Source organism: Crocuta crocuta, unplaced genomic scaffold (assembly GCF_008692635.1).
Source record: "Crocuta crocuta isolate KB4526 unplaced genomic scaffold, BGI_CrCroc_1.0 scaffold73, whole genome shotgun sequence".
Taxonomy (NCBI): Eukaryota; Metazoa; Chordata; class Mammalia; order Carnivora; family Hyaenidae; genus Crocuta; species Crocuta crocuta.
This window is the reverse complement of record NW_027529443.1, coordinates 2,422,318-2,429,425: the sequence shown is the minus strand read 5'-3', so window position 1 is coordinate 2,429,425 and position 7,108 is coordinate 2,422,318. Positions and strand designations below refer to the sequence as shown.

The 7,108-nt window shown below is 52.1% G+C and overlaps 1 protein-coding gene across 2 annotated transcripts in view; it reads left to right on the top strand.

Moving 5' to 3' along the window:
* The first annotated feature begins 916 nt into the window (after positions 1–916).
* Positions 917–7,108, top strand: part of IL4R (interleukin 4 receptor) — a 27,631-nt gene continuing 21,439 nt past the window's right edge. The window contains exon 1 of one of the 2 annotated variants that reach the window (XM_077760461.1): positions 917–1,030. The gene's annotated coding sequence lies outside the window, so the exon portion shown is untranslated. The remainder of the gene's footprint in view (positions 1,031–7,108) is intronic. The other variant, XM_077760462.1, reaches the window with a different exon arrangement.

Below are 7,108 nucleotides of genomic sequence, written 5' to 3'. Positions count from 1 at the left end.
CTCAGGCCAAACGAGAGTCATTCTCGACCCTGATTCCCTCTCTTCTCTCGCCCCCTCCCCCCCCCACCCCAAAGTCTGTTCTGCCAGCGTATGCCGTTGGCTGTACCTTTGACAGGTCTAGAATCCAGCCTGCTCTTACGGACCCTTGCCGGCACCTGCTGCCTGGACCAGCGCGCTGGCCTCCTCACAGTCCCTGCCTCTGCCCCTGACCCCATGGGCCCCGCAGACCACATAACCGGAGAGGTGGTTCCAGGGTCTCGTCCTGTCACGTCTCTGCTCAGAAAGCTCCAGTGACTTGTCTTTTCAAGTACTTGTCAAAGGGAGGAAGGTAGAAGTGAGTGGCTTCTTCCGCATCTGCGGGTGCTGGCGCATAGTAGGCGCTCCAGAACACCTGCAGCGAGAATGCACACGGGCGAGGGACCGAGGGCCGGGAGCACGCAGTAGGTGCACGGGGAAGCCTGCTGGGCTAGGCTGGCCCAGGTGGCTGGTTCTCGCCCCCCAGTAGTAGGGCAGGAGGAGCCCCCGGTTGGAGGCTGCCTCCCCTCCCCTGCTTGTGGTCTTGGGGCCCCGGCCTGGCCTGCCTCACTGGCCAGGCGGGGCCGCTGACGTGCCTGTGGGTTCCGGGAACCCTGCTGGGCAGCAGTTCTGGGAAGGCGGCCGCTGGGAGAGAAGTGTGGCCCTGGCTCCCTGCCAGGCTGGCCCAGCTGGCCCAGAGGCCAGAGGAAGCTCCCGGCTGGCTTAAAACAGTGGAGCCTCAGGGGCTGGTGGCTCCCCCCAGGGAGGCCCCCCTGCAGCCCCCGCTGTCATTGGCTTCCTCTTCACACGCGCTTATCATGGGACTGGCCACGTCCTGTCTGCCCGGCCAGCCCCCACTGCCAGCCGGTTTGCGGTCAGAGAAGGAAGCAGAGTGGGGTGCGGGAGGCCTTGCACCCTTATGGGCTCCAGAAGGGCCTGCTCGGTCAGCCAGACTGCCGCTGGCCTTGACGTTTCAAGACTGGCCGCTCACCTCCTCCCAGATACAAAGAGTGAGGTGAGTGCATTTCACTGCCGGCTGGAGGGTTCTCCCACTGGGAGCGCTTCTGACCTCTTCCCCAAGCGCTGCTTCCTACCTCCCTGACCTTGACTTTGTCACTTGCCCGTCTCTAGGCCTCAGTTTTGGCCATCACACCACCTCCGAGAGTGGCAGGGATTGCGTTTCAAGAGGCAGCAAATACAAGGGGTCAGGGTTGTGGCTTCTGGAGTGAGGCTGCCTGGGTTCAAATCCTAGCTCTGGAACTTGTCGGTGCCCCAGTTCCTCTCCTGTGTAAAATGGGGGGTTCAGTGTTAACCTACCTTGCAGAGTTGTATGCATAGCAATCATCATGAGCAAAAGCTTGGCACCCCATGCTTAAGAATAGATTATGGGATTAGTTATTCTTGAATTTTAACCCATTGCTCATTTAATGGGTATTTACTGAGCACTTACTGTGTATCTGTCAGGCACTATTCAGGTCCTGGGGACAAAGCAATGACCATAAACCTCTGTCTTCATGGGTTTGCATTCTCACAGGGTTTGGGGGAACAAACAGTACATATATAGACAAATAATTTAAATGTGATGGGTGATCTTTTATATTCAGTACATTATGAACTAGCAGATGAGTGGGGCTGTTTCATATTTTGCCAGCATGGAATACTTCTTGGGTGAATAATCTAGGCCCTTTGCCTGTTTTTCTTGATGGGGTGTTAATCTTACTGATTTGTGAGGTCTCTTTATATACAAAGGCCATTAACTGTCTGCGATGTAGATTGTTATCTTTTTCTAGTCTTTGCTTGCTTTTTTTTTTTTTTAATCTGAGGGGGCGGGGAGGGGGGAGAGGTAGAGGCAGAGAGAGAGAGAATCTTAAAAAGGCTCCACACTCATCACAGCACCTCAACACAGGGCTCGATCCTACAATCCTGGGATCAGGACCTGAGCTGAAATCAAGAGTCAACCAATGGAGCCACCTGGCGTCCCGCCTTTTTTTTTTTTTTTTAATGGTGCATTTTGATCTGGGGAAGTTGAAAACATTTTTGCCATGAGATCTTTGCCATCTACGTTCTGGAATGAAATAAACATTCACGTGTATAACCTCGGTGGTATGAACAGAGGTGGTGATGAGCACGTGACAGACACTAACAGGGTGCTGTGATGAACAGTAATAGGGGGACTCCTCAGTAGGTGGGGTTTCTGGGCGTCAAGGCCAGTGGGGTCCAAAGGCTTGTGGGGGATGGGGATGGGGTAGGAGGGAATGGTAGACGTGTCATGGGCTAGATCATCCAGGGGCTTAAGGGTTTGTTTGTTTGGTTTTGGTTTTGATTTTGGTTTTCGCATTTTCTCACACTTTTTATTTTAAGGTGATTGTAGACACACACGCAGTTGTAAGAAATAGTAGGGTCAGTTTCCCTCTTGCAAACTACAGTAGCCTAACCGGGATACTGACATTGATACGATGCGCTGAGCACCTGTTTTACGTACCCATTTGTGCGCGTGCGTGCGTGCGCGTGTTTAGTTCTACGCACTTTTGCCCCATGTGCAGGTCTCTGTCTCCAGCACGGCAGCCACGATTCGAAGATCCCGGTGTTGCCCTTTTATAGCCACACGGACCTCCCTTCCTACCCGCCGACCGTGAATCTGCTCCCTGTTTCTGTAATTTTGTCATTTCAAGAATGTTACATAAATGGAATCGCACAGGGAACACCCTTTTGGGTTGGCTGTTTACACCCTCGGGCTTGGGTCTAATGCTGAGTCAGAGGTGCTCCTGTTGGACGGGCCATGAACCCCGGGCACCCCTGTCCCTGGGTGAGGACACCCTTTGGGAGCCAGAGGCTAATGAAGGGCTTGAGCAAGCAGTTCATGGCCTGGTTTCTGACTTTAAAATGACTCTGCCAGGAGCGCCCAAGGGCTCAGTCGGTGAAGCATCTGACTTCGGCTCAGGTCATGATCTCATGGTTTATGGGTTCGATCCCCATGTAGGGGCTCCACGCTGACAGTGTGAAGCCTGCTTGGGATTCTCTCCCTCTCTCTGTCTCTCTCTCTCTCTCTGCCTCTCCCCCACCCGCTCTCCCTCTTTCTCTCTCGAAAATAAATAAACTTAAAAAAAAAAAAGATTCTGCCTGCAGTGTGGCAAAGAGATGAGGTGACTCATGTCAGCCGCTAACTCCTTACCACCCGCCCCTGCCCCATCATTCTCTGCGCCCCAGACTAGCTCTTTGGGAAATCTTGCCACAACCCTGTTCAAAGACCCTTAAGGGGCACTTGGGTGGCTCAATTTGTTGGGCATCCGACTTTGACTCAGGTCATAATCTCATAGTTTGTGAGTTCGAGCCCCACATCGGGCTCTGTGCTGACAGCTCAGAGCCTGGAGCCTGCTTCAGATTCTGTGTCTCCCTCTCTCTCTGCCTCTCCCCTGCTCGCACTCTGCCCCCCTCTCTCTCTCAAAAATAAACTTTTAAAAACTTTAATTCAAAGACTCTAAGACCCTTAAACACTGCCCATTGCCTAGAGGAGGGGCCTTTGACCTGAGCCCTTAGCTGCGGGAGAGCTTCGAACCGCTAAATCGGAATACAAAATTGAATGCGTGCACTTTTCTAGAAGGAGGGTTTGGAGTTTGCATCAGATATTCAGACGAATCCGTAATCTCCAAAACATTAAAGACTGTGGCTTCCAAACAGAGATCGTTGGTTAAGAGCTGAGGCCCCAGAGCCTGACGGTCCCTGTTCAGGCACTGCTCTGCAGCCCCAGACAGGTCACTTAACCCTTCTGTGCTCTGGTTACCTCATTTGAAAATGAGTACCTACTTTGTAGGACAGTGTTGAGTATTGAACGAATAAGTCAAAGTGCAGTGTTCACAGGGAAACTTGGCACGTGGTAGATGTTGTATGTTTGTTAAGTGAATCATGAGCCTCTAGGGTGTAGGGGACAGAAACTTTAGGCAAAAACTTTCTGGGCCCTCTGGGATTTTCAGGCTATCTCTGTGTCAGTTATCATCCTCTAGACAAGCTTCAGATCGGCAGGGACAGTCCAACAGGTGTGGTCGGGCACTGTCCCCTCCTTTGTCCTGGCTTTCATATCTTTGTTAATATGGCTTTCGCTGGCTTTTTTGTCTGTTAGTTTGGTGTTTGTTTGTTTGTTTGTTTTTTAAGCTGCTGCTTCCCATCTGGCATGTGGGGCATTTGCAGACCACAAAAGGCCTAAGCCTTTTCTGCTGTTTCTGATTCTTTGCTTGGGCAGCTGATGTTAGAAATTGACTGGGGCGCCTGGGTGGCTTAGTCGGTTAAGCGTCCAACTTTCGCTTAGGTCATGATCTCGCGGTTCGTGGGTTCGAGCCCCGCGTCGGGCTCTGTGCTGACAGCTCAGAGCCTGGAGCCTGTTTCAGTCTGTGACTCCCTCTCTCTCTGACCCTCCCCTCCTCACGCTGTCTCTCTCTCTGTCTCCTAGAAATAAATTTAAAAAAAACATAAAAAAAAAAAAGAAATTGACAAGCGAGGGGCGGGGGCTGCTCTTCCTGGCTCATTTCATTCACTCCTTTCTGTAGTCTTTGGAGAAGGTGAAGGCACTGATAATGCTGGAATGAACGTTGGGGTCAGAGGGCAACAGACCTGGCTGGCTCTGGGACCGGGTGGGCAAGCTATTTGACCTCCCTGGCCTCAGTTCCCTTGGGTGGAAAGCGAGAATAACAGCCCATCCTGCAGGGTTCTCAGGCAGATGCAATAAGGTAATGTTCCTAATGCCCTTAGCTCAGTGCCAAGCACAGTGTAAGTACTTGACAAGAGGGGTTGTGTTTACACAAATCTTTGGCTCGATCTAAGGAAACTGTTTTCCAGTCTCAGTTCTGCTCAGCCATGACCTGGAGCTGAGCGTCAGTGCAGATGCTGGGCTACAGCCTGGCGGAGGGCGGACACACCGTGCTCGGCATCCCTGTTGGGGTTGGCGGCCGAGTCAGGGCTTTTCTGCCAACTCAGTGGGTCCAGAATCCCATGGCTGAAGTGTGACCGTGAAATGACTTCTTGCTTTGTGCTTGGCCCGAGCACTTGGCGATTGTTCTTTTTAATTCTTTTATTTGTCTGCATCTTTGCTCTCTATCCCTTGTGATGTTCAGGGAGACTCTTCTGTCACTGCGCCGGGGCTGTGATATCCCCTGAAACGCAGCCCCCCGCATGTCCCTATGAAGCCAGCTGGGGTGTGTGTGTGTGTGTGTGTGTGGTTATATGCAGACACATGCACACATCGGGATGTGCCTCCTGAAACAGATCAAAGATAGCAACGTGGATGGCCATCGATGCGAAGTTTTGGGCTGCCCTCTCACGGGTGGCTTCCCTTAACCACCGCAGCCCTGCTGCTGTGTGACCTGGTACGCAAATCTTGCCCTCTCTGTTTCCCTGTATTCAAAATCGCGGCTAAAGTGACACCCTTGCCATCTCTGCCATAGATGGGCATGTGGGCATGTGTGAACATGTCAGAGGCAGCGTCGCCAGGGCTTTGAGAGGACACCAGCGTCCTGGGTCCACCACTACCCTTCCCTTCCTCCCCCCCGCACCCCCCCCGTTCTTCAGTGTGACTCTGGAAGGGAAGCTGTTAGGACTTTGAACAGATACAGGGTCCCCCTGGGGAGAGTTTCCAGCCCCATGCGGAGCCCATTAGAGGCCCCACATCACATCCAAAGTGACTTTATTCCACAAACATGAACTGAGCAGGTGTTATAAGCCAGACACGGCTGCAGCCACTAGGAACTTGGCAGCGAGCAGAACAGATGCCGGCTCTCAGGATGACAGGCAGTTGACGAAGAACAGCTCTTCCGCACTCTCCTTGCTGTTTGCTGCCCCCCTGCATTTTTTCAAATGCACCGGCCAGTTCCTTTATAACTTCTCCTCCATGAGTTCCATTTGTCCGACCCTTCCCTGTGGTTTGTGCCCTCGGCGCAGGAACGGCAGAGAAGCGATGCTGTGTTCTCAGGGATAGTTTCAGGAAGCTCGGGACCTTGATCTGTCCTGTTCCTGGTGATGCTAACTTTGACCACTTGGTTGAAGGTGCTGCCGCTGGGTTTCTGTATATAAAGTCATATACAGTTTTACAAAGACGTGTGTATGATACAGAGGACGTTACCAAGTTAATAAGTGTTTTGATTCATTAGTTAATAAACCATACGAATTTTGTGGGGAGATACCTCGAGGCTGCCCTGGTTGAAATACAGCTACCCTTTCTGCCCCACTTATTGATCTAAATCAGGACAGACTCCTGCACCCTTTTGAACCCCAAGGACTACTGTTGGTTAGTGTACATTTACTGGGATGCTTCAGTTGTCCCCATTTGGGACAGGACACTGTTTAGCTGGCTCCTGTGTCTTTTTTTTTTTTTCCTTTAGTGTTTGTATTTTATTTTTGAGAGAGACACAGAGCACTAGTTGGGAAGGGACAGAGAGAGAGGGAGGCACGGAATCTGAAGCAGGCTCCAGGCTCTGAGCTGTCACCACAGAGCCCGACGCGAGGCTTGAAGTCACGGACTGTGAGATCATGACCTGAGCCAAAGCCAGACGCTTAACTGACTGAGCCACCCAGGTGCCCCTCCTGTGTCTTTTTTTTTTTTTTTTGACGGGTGCCCATGATTCTTGCAGCATGTCCTTCCTTTCTGACATAAGGGTTCCAAGCTTATCACGTACCTGCGCTGCTCCTGTGGCCAGTCAGTACCAGAAGCCAAGATCTGGGCACGGGGATGGTGTGATCCTCAGATGTAATGCACAACCCGAGACTGGACCCTGGACTTGTTAGAAGGCGCTGTGGAGGCAGTGAGCAAGACGGAAATCGGGTCTGCGGGTGGACCCGATGGCCATCATGCGTCAGTGTTGATTTCCTGACTTTGACGGCTGCACCGTGGCTGTGGGAAGTGAATGACCTTGCTCTCTGGGATACCCACTGGGGCTTTAAGGAGCGATGTGTTCATTATGAACAAATGAACACCCAAAATGAATAACGCAGAGACTGAGAGGGGAGACGAATGAAGAGGACAGTGAGAGGAAAGGTACGAGGTGGGAATGGGCTTGGTGTGATTGAGGCGCGGCAAGAAGTGAAGATGTGGCAGGTGCCGTGCTAA